Genomic DNA, 27,492 nt, shown 5'->3' on the forward strand with positions numbered 1-27,492 from the left:
ATATATATATATATATATATAAGACTGTAAATTATAATTTATAAGAATTTATTGTTCGACAGGATATTAGCAAATGAATAGATTTGTACTGGCGTAAATTGAAAAAAGAATCATATATGCAAAAAAAAAATGGCAAAAAAAACTTTAACGGTTTGAAATAACCTTTCTACCTATAGTGGATTTTGATCACGCACATTATGGATTTTTAATTTAGATCTTTTATCAATATTACAAATACTACTATTTCTTATGAGAACATTGATTCTTGTGATTATTTCGACTTTGGAAATACCTAACCACTGCATATCCTTTCATTCGATGTTTTTTTCATTTCTCTTTTATTTTCTCTATTTCATGAACTCTTTACAATAACTACAATTTTGGCATATATTTTTTCTTGGCCTTTTGGTCAAGATCAAAGTGTAGTATCTGTTCTTCAGATGCTACACTTCCATTTCTTGTTCTCTTTCGGTGGAGGAGAAATCCTTCACGACTGAGACAATTTTTATTTTTGTACCTTTTCTCCACGTTAAAAAACGACCCTGGTGTCTAACTCTGTCCCGTGGGGAGGCATAGTAAATAGGTACCATTAATTAATACCAGTACCAGCAAATTCATTACTTTGCTATAATATTCAATTGCTAATATAGTTTCTCTGATAAAAAGAACGCATTCCTTTTGAACAAAAAATTCTTGTAAATCTATATAATTATAAAACTCAAATGATCCAACATCCGGTTTACGACTTTCAGTTGCGCATGCGTACATAAACAAATAATCAACGCCACAATAAAACGTATTGTTTTACTGTGTACGTTTTCAGCGTCCCAATTGTTTTTTTGCTTGTTTTTTTCACGTTTAAATTTAAAGATATATCAACATGTGAATTTAACTTCAAGTATTATGGTATCTATTCAGTGCACATTTACCTATAAGTATGGCAAACCACTTATATGTAAGAGCAGCGTGAGTGTGTGTGTGTGTGTGTGTGTGTGTGTGTGTGTGTGTGTGTGTGTGTGTGTGTGTGTGTGTGTGTGTGTGTGTGAGTAAGAGAGAGTTTTATATGAACTCGAAAAACTGCTCGAACGATTTTTTTGAAAATTTTACACGATGAAACTTGGTGTGTCTTGGAGTGTTTTTTTTTTCTTTTATCGGACTGTGTCTACTGTGTACCCATAATCGATAATCGGAAAAATCCGATCTAATAAGTAAGTCTGAGTTTCACTATAGTTTAAACTTTTAAAAAACGTAACATCACAAGTGCATTTGGGAAGTTTTATTACCGCACAAGCAGAAATGCTCAGCCTATAAAATAAATTGAAGATTCTTTTATTAGACAGGGGCGCGCACGAAATGAATGTTTCGTTTTAGAGCACAAGTGAACCATGGTGCGTTCAATTTTAATTCAAGTGATTATGTAAAAAATAATTTCAGAAAATCAACAGTTGGTTTTTAATGAGACACAGGCGCGTTCGAAATGAATGTATCTATTTTTAGTACACTTGAATACTTAATACTTGACTATTGATTTAAAAGCCATTATTTACAGATAATTTTACAAAATGAACAGTACATTATCTACAGTGCAATGTAGACGACAATGCATTGTGGACTACATACCTACGGGAAAGCATATGAATTTTCCTCTTTGTACACTGCGGGTTAAGAGTGTCTAACCAGAGCGGACAATTAGTTTATTAGATCAAAAATTGGCAATTTCATAGATTTCGATGACAATAAAAGCATGGTAGAGTGAAACATTCGTTTATTCTTATTAAATCCCGGAAATTCCCGGGGTTTCCTGCTTATATAATATATATATATATATATATATATATATATATATATATATATATATACATGTGTGTGTATGTATGCATGTATATATATATGTATGTATATAGTTGTAGGTATATATATGGATATATATATGTATGTATATGTATGTATATAATATATATATATACATGTGTGTGTATGTATGCATGTATATATATGTATGTATATAGTTGTAGGTATATATATGGATATATATATGTATGTATATGTATGTATGTAATATATATATGCATGTGATGAGAACAAATGAAATAGTATTCCGACAAAATAGAGAAAAATGAAGGAAAACACCGAGTAATGTGTTCATCAACGTTTCGTCTTTATTTCTTAATTTCATCCAGAGGAAGTATCGAAATGGCGACGAAACGTTGATGAACATATAACTCAGTTTGTTCCTTTTTATTTCTGTAATTGTGTATGTATATGTATGTTTATATGTATGCATATGTATATTTATGCATATATGTATGCATACATATATGTATCTACGTATACGTACGACATAATCACGTTGACACACCAGTTCAGGTCAGATCACCGAAGTTAAGAAACCTTGGGTCTGGCTAGTACCAGATGGGTGACCATTTTTGAATTCTAGGCGCTGTGTGTGCTTTCCGCTTACCTTGGTTTCCAATCGTCTTTAACCTCCACTTGCCACTGATATTCAATAATATCGACTCAGGAGAGGTGTGGTTGGAGATTGTACGGTGGGTATCCATAGTCTGTCAAGACTGAAGGAAGCCACATCTATGCATATATATATATATATAGAGAGAGAGAGAGAGAGAGAGAGAGAGAGAGAGAGAGAGAAAGAGAGAGATTAGTGAGTTGAAAGAAGGGAGTAACTTCAATCCTATAAGAGGAGACATATGGGGATAATATAAAGCTCAACAAGTTTCATTGGAGCTTATATAGGAAAACAATAAGAATGGAAAATGAAGTCACAAAAACTATATATTGGTAAATATAGAATGGTTCATTTATTCAATAAGGTATACAAACATTTAATTGGTGGATCCTTAATGCGTTATTTTCATCAGTCTATTTCTGATGATATGTATCTTAGATTTCCGTTCTTATTGTTTTCCTATATATATATATATATATATATATATATATATATATATATATATATATATATATATATTGTGTACAGAAAGTTGTTAGTTGAGACAGGTCATTGGTACCGTCGGTTTCAAACCCGATAACCCGGCTAAAAGCGAAATCGGTCTAGCTAGCAAGTCTATACTTAGAGAAATAGTAAAAGAGATAAAAAGAAAATCAAATCTTAATTTGTGGGCAGACACTAGCGCGGTACTGGACTGGTTTAAAAACATAACTGAACCACACAAATGTAAGTTTACACAACTGGATATCGTCGATTTTTACCCTTCAATCACTAAGGAAATCCTAGAAAAATCGTTGATCTTCGCATCAAAATATAGAAAGATAAGTGAGGTCGATAAGGAAACAATCATGCAAGCTCGACAGACCCTTTTATTTTTTGACGATAAAACGTGGGTCAAAAAATCAAACCCCGAAGACCCCTTTGACGTCGCGATGGGGGCGTATGACAGTGCGGATATCTGCGATCTGGTTGGACTTTTTCTACTGGAGACCATGAAATATAAATTCCCAGATCACTTTTTTGGATTATATAGAGATGATGGACTTTGCCTATCGCGTGACTACAATGGATGTGCACTAGACAGGCTTAGAAAAGACCTAACTGAATTTTTTAAGGAACTAGGCTTTAAAATAATAATACAGACAAATTTAGATAGAGTAGATTTTTTAGATGCCACTCTAGATCTCGAGAAGAAAATACACAAACCCTTTCACAAACTAAATGAAAAACTCATGTATATAAATAAGGGTTCATGCCACCCACCCACAGTGTTTAAAAATATGGTAGCGAACATTAGCCAAAGGATTTCACGGCTTTCTTCGAACGCTGAAGTGTTCGAGAAAGCAGCACCATATTATAATGACGCACTGCATCAAAGTGGGTTCAATGAAAACATAAAATTTCAACAAACCCAGAATAAAGAAAATGTAAAACGAAAGAGGAAACGGAAAATAATCTGGTTCTTACCTCCGTTTTCATTGAACACTAAAACTAGAGTAGGGCATTGTTTTCTTAGCCTTCTAGACAAACATTTTCCAAGAACACATAGACTACATAAACTTTTTAATAGAAACACAGTGAAAGTTAGTTACTCGACAGCTCCATCAATAAAGTCGATAATATCCAAAGAACCAAAAAAGATAGATAACGCAGGCTGCTCTTGCAGGACCAAAAATAGCTGTCCATTGGAGGGTAATTGTAAAGCTGAATCCCTTGTCTATGAGGCCACAGTAACGGAACAATCCACAAATATACCGGAAATATATATAGGTATGACAAAAGGCCAATTTAAACAAAGATATTATGCACATATGAGCTCCTTTAGAGCTAAAACAAGGATGAATACAGCATTAGCTACCCGCGTGTGGGAGCTTAAAGAAAAAAATACACCCTTTTCCATAAAATGGAGAAAAATAGAGCATAGACCAGCATACGTCCCGGAATTAAGTCAATGCTCACTCTGTAACGCAGAGAAATACTACATCCTCCGGTCCATTCATGACCCAAAAATAAAATGTTTAAATGTGAGGAGTGAAGCTTTGAAAAGTTGCATACATAGAAGGAAGGGGCTCCTAATAAATTGGATCAATGAAAAGAACAACACTTAGATGTTGTTTTTATATATATATATATATATATAAGGAAAAAAAATTGTAAATACATAAATAATTAGTCGGTAAACTTGGATTTTAATCGCAATTATATTATAGATTTTTAATTAATGTCATATATATATATATATATATATATATAAAATTATATTTTATAAATGTAATTTATAATCTATTTCGAATTTAAAACTATAGAAAAATATAATAATGTTAATAAACTAGGGAAATCACTTAGGATAGATAAATACTCACTTCCCCAAACCTTGAAAGATTTGGGTTTTTAAAAAATAATTTTTAAACGTATTTCGAAATTTTTAAACGTGATTCGATATAATTAAAAATATATTTTTTTTAAACTTTAAACGTATTTTTGGAAATTTTTAAATGTTCGATATAATTAAACGAATTTTTAAGTTTTTAACCGATACCAATACAGATTTTGAAGTTTTTATACATAAGGAAAGAGATTTTAAAATTAAAGGGGGTTCAAATTAAAATCGATTCATATAAAAAAAACATTTTTTCGAAATTAGATCTTAAATTTAAATAATTCAAAGTTGAAAATTAGGTATTACATTACCCGATATATATATATATATATATATATATATATATAGATAGATAGATAGATAGATAGATAAAAAAAAAAATAAATAAAAAAAAGGGGGGGATTAAACAAAACGAGATTTGAACGTGGATTCGCGAGGTATATATACTCCACACTTCCGGTTATAAGATAGACGAATATTGGCTGAAGAGAGCTCGATAAGGATACCTTAAACGGGCCTTATTATCGGGCTTGAAACCGACGGTACCAATGACCTGTCTCAACTAACAACTTTCTGTACACAAAATATAAGTACGCTCTTAAAATTTGGATTTTCCTTTTAATTGAGCACTCTGCTGGAATTCTTTTTCCAAAAAAACTAATCATATATATATATATATATATATATATATATATATACGTATGCATATATATATATATATATATATATATATATATATATATATATATATATATATATATACGTTATTTTCGTTAGTCTATTTCTGATATGCATCTTAGATTTCCGTTCTTATTGTTTTCCTATATATATATATATATATATATATATATATATATATATATATATATACGTATGCATATATATATATATATTATTTTTATTTATTTTATTTTAAAGCTAACAATGTAAATCTGAGATACATATCATCAGAAATAGACTGCTGAAAATAACGCATATATATATATATATACGTATATATATATATATATATATATATATATATATATACGTATATATATATATATATATATATATATGTATATATATATGCGTATTTTCAGCAGTCTATTTCTGATGATATGTATCTTAGATTTACATTGTTAGCATTAAAATAGTAAGCTGAATGTTTCATGTAACGGAAATATTTTGAGAATATGAGATCTTTTTAAGTAAAGCAACGTAGCTTCGGTTACAGACATGCATTAAATATCCATCATATTAAGACGTATCGGTGTCAGCGATCGATTTTTTTTTTTTTTTTTTTTTTTTTTTTTTTTTTGCAAGACGAACAATGAAGCTTATAAATTGCTATTGTGCACATTGCAATACGGCGCGGCGGCGACGGCTCCGATAGGCGTCCGAATGGATTTTGCAAGTGGGTGCGTTTTTATTTGTTAGAGAAAAAAAACAGACGTTCCTCATCGAGAGAAAATAAGAACGCGTTCGTTCTCAGAGGCTTCAATGGAAAAATGGTTGCATCAATACACTGTTAAAGAACAATGGAACGAAAGGTATAAAAGTGTGCTAATGATTTCGGTAAATGCAGATATTTATAGATCTGCGTTTATTGGTATTCAAAAGCGGTAATGCACACACACACACACACACATATATATGATATATATACACACATATATATATACAAACAAACACAAACATACACACAAACACACTAACACATATATACGTGTGAAATAAAAATCAGCCCAACCGTTTTCGAGTCCAGACGTATACACATAAACTTTCTTTTATGTAATAGTGTATATATATATATATATATATATATATATATATATAGAGAGAGAGAGAGAGAGAGAGAGAGCCTTTGTGACTTTACACGACCGGTAGCCACAGTCGATTGAAAATTTCTTGGAGCGAAGTTGATAAAATAAAGAAACGGGAAAAACTCATTTAGTTTACGACCTTCAAATATGCGGTGACTTAGAATGACCTATGTCTCATCATTTGTGAATTCTTTCATCGCTAGCCGTGAGACTGTTGGAATATCCTATTGCAAAAAGAGTGGTCACGCTAAAGGTCAACAAAAGGTCAAATTTATACATTCGGCGTGTAGTCAAAATGTCGCCTTCATTTAGCTCTCTGATTTTAAAATTCATTTGGAAAAAAATTCCTCGACTACATACACTTCATGCTTACAAAAGTAAAAATTAACATTTGAAAGACAAAAACGCATCGTTCCGTCAAGCATCCGAAGAAATGATTCTTATTTCTATGGAAAAATAATATGTAAAAAAATAGTGTTGTATTTCAACGTTTTGTTGAATATTTACTGAAATGTTTGTAGTCATAAAATAGTTGATTTACAAGAGTTAAACAAATATTTTCTTGCTAGATTATACAAACGCTAATTTCTTAAATTGTTGTAAAATTATTTACTATTATTGACTGAAACAAAGACATAAAGTCAGTCAGACGAGTAAAAATATTTGCGGGCGAGTAAATCTTCCCTCACACTCACACTTTTTCAAATATCAAAGGGTATATATATATATATATATATATATATATATATATATATATATATATATATATATATAACATACAAAATGTCAACTCTCAATATTTTGTGGGGCCATTATCATTATCCACAACTAAATTTAACATCCTCGCCATGGAGTTTAAGCCACTTGAATGCGCTTCCACTCTCCAATTACGACACCGCGGAATTGACAGATATTTGAGACATGCGCATTTCCACCTTCTACTTGGGTTCAAGTCTGCTTTCAAGTCCATCACCTTTACCCGTAGCCTTTTCAGTAAAGCAGTGGTTGTCTTGAATGCGTGTTTTGGGTCATTGCTCTTCGACTCAGTTTCTGGAGGGAGAGTGTCATGCTCTGCTGCAGTATTTTACAGTACATGTTGGAATTGATGTTTCCCTCAATTATTGAAAATGTAACTAATGAAATGTAACTCTCCAATACCTGCAGCACTCATGCAGCCCCAGACTATGATATTCTATCCACCATGCTTGACTGAAAGCATGACACACTTTGTATTCTTCGCCTAATCGCCGCAACACATGCTTAAGGTCATCAGAACCAAACAAATAAAATTTCGTCTCATCAGACCATAGGACACGGTTCCAGTAATCTATGGGCTTTGTTGACATGTCTCCAGCAAACTGTTTTCGGGCTTTTTTGTGTATTGCCTTTAGAAGAGGCATGCACACCAATTTGAGACTTCATGGCCTCACAAAATATTGAGAGTTGACATGTTGTATGTTAATATTGACAACTTTTCGTAAGGGGTGGACTCCCTTTTGTTGGCAGGGATTTAGCTTTTAATGGCCATATTTGTAGTTATTATTGGGGGGGGGGGTACAAAACTTTATTATTGCTAAAAAAGTTAAATAAATAAGGGGTAAAGTCAGCCGATTGGGTTCCCCCTTTACTTTTCAAAGCCGAATGAGGGTTCTAAAGCAGAATTAAGGCGTTTCCTCTCATAACGATAGATTTATTTCAGTCGTTCGCCCATTTTTTTTTTCTTTCAGATAGTTTGATTTTATTTTAGTCGTTCCCCTATTTGAATCTGTTTCCTTTAACAGCTTTTGTATATATATATATATATATATATATATATATATATATATATATATATATATATATATATATATATATGAAACTGTCGAAGAGCAATGACCCAAAACACACATTCAAGACAACCATTGCTTTACTGAAGAGGCTACGGGTAAAGGTGATGGACTTGAAAGCAGACTTGAATCCAAGTAGAAGGTCGAAATGCGCAAAGTCTCAAATGTCCGGCAATTCCGCGACGTCGTAATTGGAGAGTGGAAGAGAATTCAAGTGGCTTCATGTGAAGCTCTGGTAAACTCCATGGCGATGATGTTAAATTTAGTTGTGGATAATGATAATGGCTCCACAAAATATTGAGAGTTGATATTTTGTATGTTATATATATATATATATATATATATATATATATATATGTATATATATATATAAAGTAAGGCAATATATATATGATAATTGTAAACAGACATGTAGTTCGAATCCTGTCATAGCTAGCCATGCTGATATATCCGTGTGTATCTGTGTATGTATACGGTCATGTGTATGTAGGCGATCGAAAAATGGAACGATAATTAATATGTAGGGAGGCAACCAATGCGGATATAATGGGAGACAACTTTCCAAGGGTCGGCGGAATTAATTGAATCAAGTAATAATATTAAAGTTTAAAAAAAAAACAGTAAAAATATTGAGATAAATGCATATTAGGTAATCTCCTTATATATATATATATATATATATATATATATATATATATGTGTGTGTGTGTGTGTGTGTGTGTGTGTTAAAGAGAGAAAGAGTATATATATATTAATATGTATATATATATATATTAATATATATATATTAATATATATATATATATATTAATATATATATATATATATATATACATTAATATATATACCTACATATAGACATGTGTGTGTCATTTTACCAATATCTCAGTGGACTTGTCACGCGGTGAATATCTCTGTGAATGAGCCGTTTTTCTTCTCTGTTTGTGGCCTTTTTAATGATTCTTTCAAACGTGTCAATAACATGATATTCGCTGCTTATGGTCTTATTTCTTAATAAACAAAATACTTTTCCCATCTTAAAATATGGAGGTCAATACTTTATCCGTGTGTGTTTGCTTCTTTTCTTGAACGGAAATTTCCTTTTTTTTTTTTTTCGTCTCAGTTGATTGCCGATTTAACTCCAGTATGAAGTTGTGAATTCTTCGTTTTATCCTTTGTCATATATTTACGGAAAACTACTTTTGTTGCATTGAAACATGTACAAATAACTAAATCATCAACGCGTTGTTTTGTTTATTAATAAAAGCAAAAATGAAATTTGAACATAGCTTTCTCATTTATATATATATATATATATATATATATATAGCAATTTATAAAATATATCTGGTGATTAAGCGACACTGAATATTCGGCGTTTCATCATCTCTTAAGCCTGACGAATCCTAGAGTGGATGAAACGACTTACTTTATTTTTCAGTTGGAAAAACAGACATTTATTTACAGGTACTTCCAGAATAACGCCTTGCATCTTATTCAAAAGTATTCTTATACTCCAGTGTTTTTAACAAGACTTTTTCAAGTCGAACACGTTGTACTCTGCCTTTTTCTGGCCATGCTTAGGTCACATCTTTTCCTGTCGCTTTCAATTGTCTCGAACACGTCTCGAATACCTGCTTCTGCGAACACTTGTGCCCTTTTTTTATCTGTGTACATCGCGTACCCGGCTTGGTCATTTGCATATGACTACTGCCACATACCCAGCATCAGTGGATCTGTTACAAATGCACGTATATATGGTACATCTGAACAGTAATGAGAGCAAAACTGCACTGATCAACCTTAAGGGGAAAACAGAAAACGAATTCAGCTTCAATTTTCCTCTGAGTACAAATTTAATTCAAGAAGTATCCATTTACTAAAACGGAATTAGTTACCAAAACGTAGAATAACAAAGAATATAACACTCATTTGTTAGATTGTCTTTTTTTTTTTTCTTTTTTTTTTTTTCGCATCTAAATGAAAGACGTTCTGAAACAAATACCAATTTTAGAATAGCGTTTACCAAAACATAAAGGAGCGTTAAGCGAAACGTAAATTTCCTTCGGAAGTTGTCTTTTAATGAAATAACGTGCAGACAAAAGAGATATTTGCCAAAACAGAGGAAAACAGTATTTGTCAAAACAGAAACGAACAATAAACGAACTGTCTATTGTTATCAACATACCTGACATGTTCAAAAGTTACCAAACCGAACCTGTACTTATCAATAAAAGCAAATGAATTATTGATTTTCTTTAAAACAAAAATAAAAAAAAATCAGTCACCCGCTGTACTTATCCGGCGATGCCCGGGATGCAGTAAAGTTATCTTAATTTGGAAGTTTGAATTGCTTGCAAGTGTGTTACCACTTACAAAAATACAAAACTCACTCGAAGACAAATGTTAAGTTGGACAATAAACGGCATTTAACGATCGGTAAAAATCTGCGTGCTATGGTTATTTGAGGACGGCTCGACAAGATTGTACATGAGAAATAATATATTGTAGTCAGTCGGGATGCAGTAACATGGTAATGTGTAACACAAATTAGAAGGTTCTTTGAATGAAACTCTGCCCTTGGAAGTTTCGTTTTACCATGATTTTAGGCACGTACATATTCTTTATAATTTTACCTATTATCTCGCATAACAGAATAATATTAGAAAGATGTGTATTTTGAAAGGGATTGTGCTTTTTTTAGAAAGGAGTAATCACTTATCAAGGACCGAAGGCCACTTGAGGATAAGAGTTAATGAATGTAAGGTGGTAGTGTAGCATGAGATAATGGTGTAGATTGCCTAGAATTGGATTATTTAAGGGGACGGCTCAACAAAAACTTGTTTACATTGGACTTGAAGGCGACCATATTGTAGTCGGTCGGGAAGCAGGCCGTGGAAACAGTGTTCCACAAGAGGCCAACTCTAGTAAAGAAGTTTTGTTCATGGAATCCGCGTTTAGATTTAGGTACAAATAGAGAGTAGGGAAAATTGTTTATAGCGGTTGTAGATAGTCGAGTGTTTTTTGTGAAAGTTTGGCTAGGGGGGCATTCATTGGAGCTCAGACGAGCACGTCTCATGAAAATAACGATAGGGTAGAGAGAGACTCGTAACGTATTTTCTGTGGGAAAGAGGCTGCAGGGAAGAGAAAAGGCATCACCTACTAGGTTTCGAAGCCGGTTTTGAACTCTATCAGGGTCGGGTAGGGCGCACTAAGCAGCTTCTGTCCAGATGTGCTTCCATTACATATGACGATGTTTTTATGACATGTTTTGCCTAGGTGGCATGACGTTTGCAATTCTGCGAGTGGTATATACTTTGAACAGGATTATGGTTCCATTATATATGGCGATGTTTGTATATGTTTTGCATATGTAACATAACATCAGGTATAAGTTTGAACATAGACATTTACAAAGACAAAATGAATGAGATACGTTTTTTATTCATACTTAAAGAGAGATGGAACGTTGCCCGAAATTGAATGATGATTAACGAATCTTTCACACTTCCAATAGGTTATTGTCGTCGAAATCAGTGAAATCATCGATTTTTAAGTGAAACCGATTGATTACTTGTTCTAATTGGAAACCCACTGCGGGTGAACCGGGAGGAAGCTTCAAATGCCTCCCCGCAGTAACTTAGTCCACAATACGTTGTAGTCTACATTGGACTGTAAATAATCTACTGTTGATTTCATTTTTTTTTCTTCAAATTATATAATGGCTTGAATTAAAGTTTAAAATGCAAAGGTCAAGTATCATGGCTCAAATCTGCTCTAAACAGAAACATTCATTTTGAACGTGTGAAATTTCAAAAACGATTAGCCCAGCCGTTTCTGGGTCCATAGGAAACGAACTCAAATAGATACACACACAGAGACAAAGTAGCTTTATATATAAATAAAGATACAAATATATGTAGGATTGAGGAAGAAACTAATTATCTTCATCTACCATATTGACGTCTGATTAATGCTCTCTGCTGGCTTAGTGGTTCCGATTGGCGAACCATACTCGTATCGTATCGTCTCTTCGTCTCTTATCCGACCTTCTGCTTGACTGTGTCTAATTGACCAATTGTGCAATCATTTTCTGTTTCTACATGTTTAGAAAAATGTCTCGTAACAGATTGCTATATATCTGTTGGTAAGTGCAGGTTCCATTTGCATAAGACTAATATTAGTACCAACATCGTTTTAGATTATACGAATGTTACAATAAGTATGACGTGTTGCAAATTACTGCTTATTTAGAATTACACTTGATTAAAAAAAAACACAGAAAAACCTTTACTCGTCACAGAACGATGATGTCATATTCGAAAAATACGTAAATTGATCACGTACATTTTTAACTAGGAAAATAAAATTTTGTTACTCAGCGAGACGTAGTCTTTTCATCGGTTATATATAAATAATGGGGGAACAAATCAATTCTTACTATCGAGATCAAAATTAGCCTTATAATGGCTACTATTTAGTATTAAAATCGCTAAAACCGTAAATTTGGATTTCCTTAGTTTAAAAAAAAACCTACTTCATTAGTTTACCGGATTTTTGGAATATGGCATTTCCGTTCCGTGAGGAGTACGTACATCATGAATAGTTTTCTATTTTTTTTAATAAGTTAATTTCTAAATAGGCACCTGCAAATTTGCATCCCACTTTTGCAATGTTGGCAAAAGGAAAAAGGAATAATATTTTTAATAAATTAATTTAATTGCCGTTTAAACAATGAATTACCGGAACTGTTCATTTGATTCTTTTTTTATTTACATGTTCAAGTGGTGATACGCTATATAGAGTTGGCGACGGTTTCTGAAGTTTTCCATCACTTGCAGAAAAAGTTGAATAGTGAATGAAGTAGCAAGTTCTGGGAACATATGCCAGAAATAGCATTTGGAAATAAATCATGCGTCATCAACCATGACTATTACATTCTCACAGCTAACTTGCTAGAAAGTTACTTACGCTTGAAAGTATCCTGTATCTTTACAAGGCCACTATTCGCCCATATATGGAGTATTATTATCATATTTAGGCTGGCGCATCTGCCACTAATCTCTCACTGCTGGTGCTGGACAGCGTTCAAAAGAGAGTCGCTAAGCTAATTAATCCCGCACTATCAACTAGGCTTCAGCCTCTGTCCTTGCTATTACTAAGTTTCATGGAAACCCCACAGGCTGTTTTGAATGAGATCTTTGATGACCTGTGTGAAAATTCCTTATGAGCCGCCAATAATAATAATAATAATAATAATAATAATAATAATAATAATAATAATGATAATGATGATGATGATGATGATGATGATGATGATGATGATGATGACGACGACGACGACGACGACGACGACGACGACGACGACGACGACGACGACGACGACGACGACTGACTGACTGACTGACTGACTGACTGACTGACTGACTGACTCCACGTGAAAAGGAAAGGCGGCGGGAGAGGACTGGTTTATTTAGAAGACTGTGTGAATGACACCAAAAAAAGAGGCCCTGTCGGTGGGGCATTAGAATACGCCGATTGCCCCCCCCCCTGCAGAGGGTAAAAGTTCCTCGATGGGGGTCCTGGATATGACCTTAAACTATATCCAGTGGTGAGGCCCCAGCTGGTGGGCTTTGGGGGAGTGTGGAGCCACCCTTTAATTACCATTGCTCCCAGGTTCACTCTGACCCGGAGTGGTAGTACCTGTTAGGGTCCCAACTATGGGTTAAATAGAAACAGACGTGAAAACAACAAATATATTCTATTAAAAAAAATTTTCTTCAAAATCTTTGAATTCGGCATTAAATAACCCGAAAAGAGTTGATATGCCGTAAAACAAAACCAACCAACCAAAAAAGAACTAGAAAAATGCAGAACACTGAAATGATAATCATAGCAGCGAGAGACAGTAAAAAAAAATCAACAAAACAGAAAACAGAGACAAAGGATAAAACGAGAAAAGAAAAATGGGAAGAGAAACAACTACATGGAAGATTCATAAGAATGACAACAGATAAGAATAACGAAAACACTTGAACATGGATGCATAAAGGACACGTAAACCGGAAAACTGATTTCCTAATAACTGCAGCGCAAGATAACTCAATAAGAACCTACCACATCAAAGCAATTATCGACAAAACACAAGAAAACAGCAAATGCAAACTCTGTAGACAAAGAGACGAAATGATAAACCATATAATAAGCGAATACAGCAAACTGGCTCAAAAGGAATACAAGAACAGACATGACCAAGTGGAGAGGGCAGTACACTGGGAATTACGCAAACAACTGCATATCGAACGCACAGATAAATGGTACAAACATAAGCCAGCAACAGTACTTTAAAGCGAGGATCACAAATCCTATAAGACATGGACATACAAATAGACAAACCCATCCAATCAAGAAGACTGGGTGTCGTAATAATTAACAAGAAAGAAAATACCTGTCAAATTGTAGACTTTGCTGTTTCAGCTGACCACAGGTTGAATATCAAAGAAAAAAAACGAAGAAATTATACAGAGATAGCTGGAGAACTGAGAGGGATATGGATGATGAAGAAAATCAGAATAATACCTATAATAGTGGGAGCACTGGGAATAATTCTGAAAAGCTTTTAAAAAAAGAATAGGAGAAATTGGAATCAAAGGAATGGCTGGAAAGATACAACGAATAACAATAATGAAAACAGCTGAAATATTAAGGAAAACCCTGGAATGCAAAGACTAATACACATGCGCCACATGCACGGGCCAGACGAGCTGCTACGGAAACAAAACATGAAGAAGCGTTACATAGAATCAAGAACATCAAAGATGCGGAGATTAATACACATGAGCCACATGCGCGGGCCAGACAAACTGCTGCAGAGGCAAAACATGAAGAAGAACAAGAACATTGAAGCTGCATATCTATAAGTTCTTTCACTGGGAAGATTTGTTGTCACTCAGCTTCTAGGGAACACCACAGGTTGTCATCAAGAAAAGATCATTGATGATCTGGGTTAAAGCTCCTTATGAGCCAATAATAAAAAAAAACTTTTATGTGTTTCTGTACTAATGATAAAAACAGAGGTATTGCACAATATTAAAATATAACAATAGTTTCAAATGCAGAAGTTATTTCTAGTATACTTCGTAGCTTTACTGTTATCTTTATATATACCGGACATTGTGGTAATTGCCAAGTTCGGTGTAATTGCACCAACTAGCTAAAACTGCTCTTTTGGGCAACACCGCATATAAAAAGCACTTTTTTAGTTGGCGCAATTACCACTGGATTTGCCGTAATTATCCCAAAGTACGATATATATATATATATATATATATATATATATATATATATATATATATATATATATATATTAAGCATTTTCATTTGTTTAATATTTAAATATTCTTTATTTAAATATTTATTAAATATTTTTTACGTGCACAAAGTTATCCATGAACACGTGTTCAGCATGACTAACCTTTTAATAAGGATCATTAGCATGGCTAAACTTTTAACACGGATCAAACTTGTAACTGCATAATCTTTAAATAAAAATATTTAATAAATAAAAATAGATAAATAATAATAATAATAATAATAATAATAATAATAATAATAATAATAATAATAATAATAATAATAATAATAAAAACAGAAGAAAACAGCAAATGTAGACTCAGTGGACAAAGAGATGAAATCATAAACCATATAGTAAATGAATGCAGCAAACTGGCCCAAAAGGAATACAAAAACAGGCATGACCAAGTGGGGAGGGCGGTGCACTGGGAATTGTGAAAACGACTGCATTTTGAGCGTACAGACGAATTGTACAAGAATAAACCCGCAACAGCACTCGAAAACGAGAGCCACAAAATCCTATGGGACATGGGCATACAGACGGGCAAACCCATCCAAGTAAGAAGACCAGATGTCGTAATAATTAACAAGAAAAAAAGTCCTGTCAAATCGTAAACTTTGCTGTCCCAGCTGACCACAGGGTGAGTATGAAAGAAAAGGAGAAACGAAGAAAATACACAGAGCTAGCCAGAGAGTTAAAAGGGATTGGATGATGAAGAAAATCAAAATAGTACCGATAATAGTAGGAGCACTAGGAACAATTACGAAAAACTTCGAAAAAAGAATGCCAGAAATTGGAATCAGAGGAATAACTGCAAAAGTACAACGACTAACGATAACGAAAACGAAAACCCTTGAATGCGGAGAATGATACAAGAAGACAATATAACGAATAAGCGTTACAGGGAATGAAGAACACCGAAGCTGCATATCTACAATTTTCTACACCCCCATCATGCATTCCCCCATTCTTTCATCACCGTTCCTCCCAATAAAAAAGTGACACCAAAGAGCTGAGAAGGGTCAAGAAGGACTGAAAGGCCGAGGAGAGAACGCCAGCCAGACCTCGGTTGGGCAAGTGCAAAGAGAACTGGCACTTTGGGGAGGCTTAATGCCACTTAAATTACAGTATAAACCAATGGCCACTGCCGGCGAGAAATCAATGATAAGAGGCTGTTGCGATGATGCAATTCATTTGCAAATGCTATCGAAGAAGGTGGAGAGAACTGAACGTCTGGGGAGACTTGTTGTCACTCAGCCTCCAGAGAACACCACAGGTTTCCAATCAGATCGTTTGTTGACTTGTGTGAAAGCTCCGTGTGAGCCAATAATAATAATAATAATAATAATAATAATAAATTCCAAAGAAACGGCCGATGCTAATAAACAAAGAGCAAGTAACAACAAAATTGCTAATAAACAAATTAATAAAAAAAAACAATAGAATTTATACACACATATATGTTCGTGTGTGTGAAATATATACATATATATATGTGTGTGTGTGTGTGTGTGTGTGTGTGTGTGTGTGTGTGTGTGTTCTTAAATGTAAATCCAATGAAACACGCGTGATTATTAAAGACTGCTCAATTCAGGACAAAGCTATTATATGTAGTCTGTTTATTATACAAACATTATTAGTTACATATGTGCATACATGTTTCAGTGGAATCTCAGTTCAAAGAAACCCACCCCATCAGACCAAGGAAAGAAACGCCTCTGAAACCAGACTCAAGGTTCATTCGTTTTATACATAAAATATTCGGGTGTTGTTTACGCTCTAAAAAATAGAGGAATATAGTTTGTGAATGTGGGCAATAGAGGTTTCAAATGAAGGTGTGGTAAAGAAGGGGAGACGGGTTGGCGGAAGAACAGGAGGGAAATACGATCCCGTTTGGTCAAGTCGTCACGGGGTTGGTATCGGTTTCACTTTAATTTGACGGTAATTTGTGCTAGCTTTGAATATGAAGTAATATTATACCCTCGTCGCTGTTGTTTCCCTATTTTAAATCTTTATGGCTAGGTTTTCTGGTGGCACATTCATTATCTATCTATTTTATTGATGAGTATCATGTCTTAATGAAGCTTGCTTTCCGGGCTGTTGGAAAACTGCTTCTGTTGTACCAGTATTCAAGAATTCTGGCGAAAGGACAGACCCATCAAATTATCGCCCCATTAGCCTCCTCCCACTTTTTGCCAAAATATTTGAGACCATAATTAACCATGCTCTAGTCCATCATTTTACAGATGCTAAACTACTGACTGACAAACAATATGGATTTAGACAAGCCCGTTCCACAGCAGACATCCTAACCGTGATCTCTGAACGTATATACCAATCACTGGACAAAGCGGGGGAAGGCAGAGCGGTAGCTCTAGATATATCTAAGGCTTTTGACAGGGTATGGCATGAGGGTCTCCTCAGTAAAATCAGATCATACGGTATCACTGGTAGAATACTTAACATAATTAAATCCTTCTTAGATAAGAGAAAAATCCAGGTAGTCCTCGACGGTCGCACATCTAAACAATATGATATAAATGCGGGAGTGCCCCAGGGTTCTATCCTTGGACCTCTATTGTTCCTGATATTCATAAATGACCTCCCCGACAACATTGCCTCTGAGATGGGTATATATGCTGATGACACTACACTCTATGGCAGACACGACAGGAAGACGAATGAACACATTTCTAAAGAAATGGCAGAAACACTAGAGGAAGACCTCCAATCTGTAGTGGAATGGGGACAAAAGTGGTTGGTCGCATTCAATGCTGCCAAGACTAAACTAGTTTCATTCAATAATTACAAGAAACCCTCTCTACCACCAATAGCAATGGCCAACGACTCTTTATCTGAGAGTCCATCTTTCAAACTCCTTGGCCTAACGTTCACAGGAAACATGAGTTGGAACAATTACATTGAAAGCATTGCCAGGGCCGCTGCAAGAAAGGTAGGCTCTCTCTACCGTGCTAGAAAACTACTAACACCCGAAAGTATCCTGTACCTCTATAAGGCCACCATTCGCCCATGTATGGAGTATTGATGCCACATCTGGGCTGGTGCATCTGCTACTAGTCTCTCGCTCCTTGACAAGGTTCAAAAGAGAGTCGCAAATCTGATAGGCCCTGAACTGGCATCTAAGCTTCAGCCTCTGTCCCATCGACGAAATGTTGCATCCCTCTGCCTGTTCTACAAGTATTTTAGTGGTGAATGCTCTGATGAACTGCAATCACTTGTGCCCCCACGACGCGAGCACCCTCGACAAACCCGACAGGCTACTAGATCCCACCTCCACACTGTAGAGGTCCCTAGATGTAAAAGATCTTTTTACTCCAATAGTTTCTTCCCCAGAACCGCAAGACTCTGGAATTCCATTCCAGGTCCCTGCTTCCCCAACAGTACTGACGTGCAGAAGTTCAAGTGTAACGTGAACCGACACCTTGCTGCCCAAATCCCTACATAGTACCCCAGTAGTTGTTGCCCCTGATAGTAGCCCCCTACACCAAAGTGGCAATTTGCCTTGTTTGGGGTGAAAATGTAAAAAAAAAAAAAAAAAAAAAAAAAAATTTATTTATTGATTCATTATATTCCCAGCTTACCATTTATATCCTGTTTTTTATGTTTTTTTTAAGTTTTATGGCTTGTTTTTTTTTCTTTTTAGCGTGCACATTCCTTTTCATCTATTTTATTGATTAGCTCTATAGGGGTTCTATCTAAACATTTTATATATCACGCTCCTGCGAGGGGCGCGCAATAAGTAATGCCTCTGTCCCACTTCCCATAGCAGTAGAGCAACGAAACTTGGCACAGTTATTAGTCTTTCTCTACATAGGAACCACCCAGAGTTATGCATTTCTCCCATCGTTTGATGCAGGTCTGGAGACCGTTTTTGTGGAACACTCCAGGTTGGTCCTCCAACCACAACGTGACTTCAGAAATCAAGGCTGCATCATCTGGGAAATGCTTTCCTTTCAAAAACAACTTCATGGCTGGGAAGAGGTGAAAGTCAGAGGGTGTAAGGTAAAGAGAGTAGGGAGGATGGGGAAGGATTTCATAACCACACGCCCGTGCTTCTGATTTGGCGACATGCAAGTTGTGGACCGGAGCGTTGTCCTGCAGGAGGAGGGTATTTTTGCTGATCTTGCCCCGCCTCTTGATTTTGATAGCTTCCCTTAATTTCCTCAAAAGTGAAGCATAATAGGCTCCTGTAATTGTGGTATCCTTTGCCAGAAACTCTGTCATCACTACTCTGTCCTGGTCCCAGAAGACTGTGAGCATGACCTTGCCAGCGGAGGGCTGCACCCTTGCCTTTTTGGGAGGTGGTGAGTCCAAGAGCTTCCACTGCATTGACTGGGCTTTGGTCTCTGGATCATAGTGATGGACCCAGGTCTCATTCTGTGTAATCATTTTTTTGAAAAAACTTTGACTCATTTTCTTGGCACATCTCCAAATTAATCCTCGAGCATTCGATGCGTTCTCGCTTCTGGAATGGTGTGAGCAACCTGGGAATCCATCTGGCAGACACCTTGTGCATATGCAAATGGTCATGAATGATAGTTTCCACAGACCGTGTACTAATCTTGACATCTTGGGCTATTTGGCGAATAGTAATGCACCGATCTTCAAAAATGGCAGCCTCAACTTGACGGACAGATGCCTCATCAATGTCAGAAGGGGGCGAATAAGTCTGGGAGCTGTTTCCACAGACTTCCGGCTATGTTTGAATTCACGATGCCAGCGTTTTACAACGTCATATGATGCGGCATTATCACCATAAGTTTCTTTCATTTCATCAAAAGTCTCCTGTGGTGTGCGACCTTTCCAATACAAATCTGTGAGCCATTTACCCCTTTCACCCTTTTGTCTAATGATTTCCCTGCACTTCCGCCCTACTGAAAAACTTTACTACGCTCGGCACTCTCTTTTTTCTTTTCCGTTTTCGTTTTTCTTTCTTTTATTTTTCTTCATTTTTCTCCTGATCTTATTTTTAATCTCTGGTGTACATATCTCACACGACCCTTGTCCCCTCTCTTTAATTTTTATGATGTTTTCTTTTAAGCAAATAGAATTATATCTTTTTTCTTTCATTTAAGGACTACTTTCTTCTATAAAAAGCAACCATTTATTAAGTTGTCTGATGGGGGCTTCTGATTTAAACCGACCATTTGTCCGAAACATTAGCATTCCAGTGCCCCAATCATGTAAATTTGTTTGTTTATATATATATATATATATATATATATATATATATATATATATATATATATATATATATATATATGTATATATGTATATATATACATATATATATATTCATAGTCTGTTAAAGACTGAAGGATCCCTGATGATATATGTATATATATATATATATATATATATATATATATATATATATATATATATATATATAGAGAGAGAGAGAGAGAGAGAGAGAGAGAGAGAGAGAGAGAGAGAGGAGAGATCATAGTTTATCTGCGGAAACTTAAAACACTTTTAGAAAACAAAAAATGAAACTGTTGAATTATTACAAAACAAATAAATCTACGTTTTATTCTGTATATATCCTTCTTCGGCTTCTATCACCGACTCACTTCGAGTTTGAAAGTGATTACAAGCTTTGATTAGGTGGTTTTTATGTATGTGTTCTATTGCTTCCACATGAAAGGATTTGGTGTAATGAGGCCGCTTACGAACTTCTTTTTTAACGACGCCCTACACGTAGTAATCCAACAGAATAAGGTCTGCTGAGTTAGCGGGCGATAACTTGTGACGTGGTCATAAAAATTCTCGGCCATCCAATCCTGGGTTTTGAGAGCTTTATGGGATGTTACCGAAACTTGTTGGAAGACATGGGCTATTCTATTAGTCACGTTGTCCGTCCAAGGCTCAACAATGGTTTGAGGCGTCTCAATGTGAACACCTGCATTGATTCAGAAAGAGTTGCAACCTTGCTTGAAATGAGTCTCCCTAATGATGGTGATCTGAACAGAGCTAAAAGAGAGAAACAGACCAAATATCAAGGTCTCATGTATGATATGAAAAGAAACTGGAATCTTAACGAGATATTAATCATACCAATTATTATAGATGGCACGGGGTTTATGAAGAAGAACCTGAAGTCCTACCTAACTAATATTCCTGGTGAACCAAGTTCAAAAGAGATCCAGATAATGTCACTTAAGGGAACAACGAGGATACTAAAAAGAGCTCTCGGTTATGCTCAATAAAAAGCAGGGCAATGTTAGCAGCTCGCTTGGCTGTCCTATACCCAGCATTACAATCGTGAAAGGAAGAAAAATTTTTTAAAAAAAAAAGGTCCTGTGAAAAAAAGGAGGCATGCTATGCCCTTCACTGCTAACAAGCGAAGCAAAAAAAAAAACATTACTGAATTGCTGTGTTTATCTTTTAGAAATATTATTACAGCGTGTCTTTTCATTTCATTAGTTGCCATAGGATCTTCTGAAACAAAAAATACGTCAACGAGTTAATTTATTTAATTTAAATTACAAAAATATAATTGTCCTCAAATACCGTAAGCACGTTGTATACTCAGCAAGATGCTTTTAAAATCTGTTTTAAATGGATAATGTTAAACATTTCTGAAGTTGATATTTTAATACATTGAATGTTACATTTTTATTTATAAATTCATTCATGGCATTATTTTACTAAAACTTGAAAAGAATAAAAGTCTTAATCAATGCCAAGCATCTTTTATGGAAATAATTTTCTTTCTTTTTGCAGAACTAATCAGCTGTTTATCGAACATTCCAGAATTTAAATTGGCATTCATGTGATACAGTTTCCGTGGAATTTTACAAACGCACCGGTTCCGGAAATTCATTTCAGGTTGGTCTGTTTCATTGTTTTCTTTGAATGAAACTCATAAAAATGATTACGTATATATATATATAATGTGCGTATATATATATATATATATATATATATATATATATATATATAATGTGTGTATATATGTATATATATATATAGAGCTAATATGTACATATAGAGATTATGTATATATATGTATATATATATATAATATGTATGCATATGCGTGTATGTGTGTAGATATATACATATATACATATATACATATGAAATAATTCTCTAATGATAGATAGATAGATAGATAGATAGATAGGGGAGGATAGAGAGATGGGGGGTGCTCGCGACAATTTGGAGGCCTTATTTAAAGGGGGAAAATGTCATATCTTGGCAATTATTTATTCTTTTTCGTGGTGTTCGCCCCAGACAAGGCGTGAAGCTATTTGATGTAAGACCGCAATAAAACTGAAATATGATTATCGCAAAGAAAGGAGATACCTATTGAAAAGAACTAGGCTATAGTTAGGACGAAAACAGTCAAAAGTATGATAGTTCCACAAGTCTGGATTTCTTGAAAAAAAAAAAAAGAGATGCTGGAATATTAAGTTGTATTATGATGATGTATCAAAATAGCAAATTGATGGAGACCACTATTAGTCTAATAAATTCTTTCCGGTGGAGTTTATTTTTCGAACCAATTCTTTTGGCCTACTGTCTTACCTGGATTACTTTTCCAAAGGCTTTGGTTGAACTATTTATTTTGTTTTAAATATTTGTGTGAAATAAACAAAAATGGAATTTACCAGGTTGACGTCGAACGACAGCATTATGAATATACATGCATAACGTAATAGCTATTGGTTCACATTTTAATGTTTAGCCTTGCAGCAAACATGTCTTCATAGCTCAGGCACTAACGTCAAAAGTAATCGTAAGCTAAACGTTTTGGTTTCGATTCTTGGTGGTGGCGCACGAGTTATTTCTTTTCTTTTTTTTAACTTTTTAAATAATTACTATATGTTGGATCCACTATAATATAATAATAAATACGAAATCTGCATTAATCAAAATATCATATTTTAGCGTATTTTACGACCGGACAATGCCGGGCCATCTGCTAATATTTATATATATATATATATATATATATATATATATATATATATATATATATATATATATATATATATATATCCAGTCAAACAGTAAAACTTTTAGTTTGCATCACTTAAACTTAAGACTTAAAATGGAACAAGTAAAGTTTTCTACGAATTTAGATTGTTATGTATACACTGAAAGAACTAGAAAGCCGTTCAAGTCACGTTTGTGAAGAAAAGACGTGACTAGACGGAAGCCTAAAACTCCGGATGAAAGTAAAAGTCCGCACCTGACCCTGTCTTCAGGACAGAAGTTTGTTTAAACAGTAAATATTCTATATAAACAGCCGGTCCATTCTGTTGGTTAAACAGCTCTCTCTCTCTCTCTCTCTCTCTCTCTCTCTCTCTCTCTCTCTCTCTCTCTCTCTCTCTCTCTCTCTCTCTTTATCTCTTTCGGACTGTGTCTAAATCCGGAGCTGCTTTATTAGGAATTCTCTATGGAAGACCGTAGGGTCTACAATTTAATTTTTTTTTTTCTAGGGTCAACTAACTAACGTTTTACGGCTATAGCGCGCGTTGAAGAAGAACAATTCTTGCTGATAGCTGCCAACAAATGATAATTACATTTGCGAACAGGGAAAGTAGACACGTGCGAGATTGAGAACAAAAGGTTTATTTTTAAAGTTTCAGCCGATAATGAACGTGAAAACGCCATCAACAAACACTTTTAGATACGACAAAATTGCTCACAGAACCGTGAACGAGTTAATTGAATTTCCTTAGTTAACATGGTCAAACACCGTTTCTTTTATGGGTGTTATTCCATAGTTTTGAATGCAGGATAAATAAAGCCACATTGAAAAGGCTGTGTAAATGCATTTTATTAGAGAGAATTGGTCTCGTTTAATGTGCCCGCTTTAAGGCGTTATAATCACTTTGGGGTTTCGTTATAGTTGTGAAGCACTGTATTGACCAGTTTTTGTATACAAACCTAACCTGCAATAGTCGTATGGGGTCACATAGAGTCGGTGTCCGAATGTGTTCCCTAATACGCTTGATAATCTCTTTCTAACTATCTACTATAATAAAAATGAAACTTTGTCTGTGTATGTTCGTACCCTATAGACTCCGAAACGATTGGGCTGATTTTTCTTAAAATTAACGCAAATGTACTTTCCGTATCTGGCAGTGTTGTTAGAAAGGTTTTGTATCGGAATGTCTTTAATAAGTTATCAAAGGTGCAAAACCTTTCTAAGAACACTGCCGGTTACATAAATTGTTACATGAGTGTGCTTCTTTGCGGTGATATAAAGTAAGGAACAATGACTAAAACGTCAGGCTTAAGTTACGGTTTCTTAACAAGCCGTTGGAATTCAGGGGACCTTACTTACTTGCTATTAAATTACTTTGAACGAAGTTAAATGCAAATCTGAAATATCTGAATTTCCAATTTGGGAGACTGCTTCCTAAAAACGCTTTTAAAATGTGTAACAAAAAGATGATGTTTGTTAGATATTTATTAATCAATGCATAATACGTATCGTCAAAATTTTTATTAAAAAAATTAAGGTATTTGAATTTTCACAGAGGGCTTCCACTTACCTTTTTGCTCCATATGCATGAAACTAAATTTCACCCATTTTTACGCTTAGCACTCGTGTTGCAAAGGTCATCTATATATTAATATGATATCGTGTGTGTTATTTTCTGTGTCACGCTTACATCCGGGTTGTTTAATTGTTATTTACTTCTATTTCTTGTCATAAATAATTTTACCAAGAATTCTTCATAAGTTTGGGTTTCGGTTTCGATTATAGCTGATGGCATTTAAGCCATCTATTTTTTTTATAAATAATTTTATCAAGAATTCTTCATAAGTTTTGGTTTCGGTTTGGATTATGGCTTAAAGAAATTCAAGTTTTATATATATATATATATATATATATATATATATATATATATATATATATATATATATATATGCCAACATCATTATTTTTTTTATTGCATTTACACCCCAAATAAGGCACGTTGCCACTTTGATGTAGGGGCTACGATCAAGGAAGTTGCAGGGGTACTATGTAGGGAGTTTAGCAGCAAGATGTCTGTTCACATTACACTTGAACTTCTGCATATCAGTACAATTGGGGAAGCAGAAAACCGGAAGAGAATTCCAAAGTCCTGCAGTTCTGGGGAAGAAGCTATTAGAGTAAAAGGCTTTCTTACATCTAGGGATCTCAACTGTATAGGGTTGGGACTTCGCTGCTTGTCGGGGGTATTTTCGTCGAGGGGGTACAGCGGCTTGTAGTTCGTTAGAGCATCTACCATTAAAATACTTGTAAAACAGGCAGAGGAATGCAACATTTCATCGGTGGGACAGGGGCTGAAGTTTAGATGAGAGTTCAAGACCTATTAGGTTGACGACTCTCTTTTGGACCCTGTCCAGGAGCGAGAGACTAGTAGCAGATGCACCAGCCCAAATATGACAGCGGTACTCCATACACGGGCGAATGGTGGCTTTGTAGAGGTACAGGATACTTTCAGGCGTAACTTTCTAGCAGGATAGCACCAATATCTTACATATGAATGAGTCCCCTGTGGAATTTCCACATGTCCCGCTATTATTGATTAATTAATTAGCTTAATAGTAAACCCTATACTGAGAAACATATAAAAATATACGGTCAATGTCAAGATTTTTTCAAAACTCAAAAAAAAATTTAAAAAATTTTTAAAAATCGTTACAATGACGAGTTTTCGGAAATACTGAAAACGAATATAAAATGTTAAAGTGGCGCAGAGAAAGTATTCATGATATGAAGAAGAAATTACTTTTTCAGAAAATGGGAATCGCTTTTCTATATAAATTTAACGTAAAATGAGCACCCACTTGCTGGTCACCTAGTGATATATTTTTTTTTGGGGGGGGCTGCATATAAGTCTTTTTGGTAATTTTTTTACTTACTTTCAATCTTATTATTTGATTCTAAACTGACGCATATATCACCGGTGAGGAGACAACATTCAGTTTATTCATATGCTAATTAAAAAGTAATAACCCTGATTTTTTTTTATCAATTCCTTTGTAATTATGTAACACGGATCCACATCTTGTATTTGTAAGTCTCGCAAAGCAACAAAGAAAAGAAATTCGATCTGGCTTTTTTATTAGTTAAAATAAAAGGCATTTATTCATGGTACTTTCCTACAACGCATTGAAACTTGTTTTAGAAGTCTCTTCGTTCACCATGTACTTAACAAAACTCTGCCGACTTGTAGAGGTTCTTGGGTATGCTGAAAATGAATATCGCATTTAGGTTTGCCACTAACAATTAGTTTTCCGAATATTAAGCAATGTAATTCCTTATGTTACCAGTAGTGCCATTTCTGTGCGCGCTATCGCGCGCATAATTTTGATGCGCGACAAAAATATGTGGTGGTTTGCACGTACAGAAATGGCCACCACTGATAACATAAGGAATTATATTGCTTAATATCCAGAAAACTATTGTTTGCGGTAAATTTAAAACAAAACATTTTCACTAGTTCTAGTAAGTGGGTGCTCATTTTACGTTAAATTTATATATTGATTTTTAAGCTAATATTTCGTAGAGAGCGTAGAATTTACTTTTAACTTTAGATTTAAACAACCTGTAGATATAACATCTAATATTATAAAGCCGTATCTATGTATGTTTGTTTGTACACAATATAATTAATATATATATA

General features: G+C 34.6%; 1 long non-coding RNA gene and 1 pseudogene across 8 annotated transcripts in view; both read left to right on the forward strand.

Annotated features, from left to right (window-relative positions):
* LOC145293206 (uncharacterized) overlaps positions 1-27,492 on the forward strand; it is a 1,032,236-nt gene that overhangs the window by 762,983 nt on the left and 241,761 nt on the right. For all 8 annotated transcript variants that reach the window (XR_013869688.1, XR_013869687.1, XR_013869690.1 and 5 more), the window contains one exon: positions 22,580-22,684. This is a non-coding gene — a long non-coding RNA (uncharacterized LOC145293206). The remainder of the gene's footprint in view (positions 1-22,579; positions 22,685-27,492) is intronic.
* Positions 390-522, forward strand: LOC145293489 (U2 spliceosomal RNA; annotated as a pseudogene).

This window comes from Euprymna scolopes, chromosome 14 (assembly GCF_053919585.1).
Source record: "Euprymna scolopes isolate OS-2025 chromosome 14, ASM5391958v1, whole genome shotgun sequence".
Taxonomy (NCBI): domain Eukaryota; kingdom Metazoa; phylum Mollusca; class Cephalopoda; order Sepiida; family Sepiolidae; genus Euprymna; species Euprymna scolopes.